The 239-nt window shown below is 44.4% G+C and overlaps 1 protein-coding gene across 1 annotated transcript in view; it reads right to left on the bottom strand.

The window, feature by feature from the left end:
* The window catches only part of LOC119592377 (ice-structuring protein 4-like), a 13934-nt gene that overhangs the window by 781 nt on the left and 12914 nt on the right, over nucleotides 1-239 (bottom strand). The gene's annotated exons all lie outside the window — the stretch shown is intronic.

Genomic DNA, 239 nt, shown 5'->3' with positions numbered 1-239 from the left:
CAGTAATGCTGTTTTTGTTCAATAACTTATTTATCATCCAACATACACTGCAAAACAATCTACTGTTAGAACTTTCGCAAAATTGCTCAGTATCACAAACACATCATTTAACAGCAAGGGTGAAAGAGTGACACAGAAATCGCAAACAAACAAACACACTGAGGTGGAGGGAGTGAGGATGGGGTGGGGGTTAAAAGCCGACGCGGTAACCCTCCCCCTCCTCCTCCTCCCTCCTCTGA

This window comes from Penaeus monodon, chromosome 30 (genome assembly GCF_015228065.2).
Source record: "Penaeus monodon isolate SGIC_2016 chromosome 30, NSTDA_Pmon_1, whole genome shotgun sequence".
Classification (NCBI taxonomy): Eukaryota; Metazoa; Arthropoda; class Malacostraca; order Decapoda; family Penaeidae; genus Penaeus; species Penaeus monodon.
This window is presented reverse-complemented; position numbering and strand designations above follow the sequence as displayed.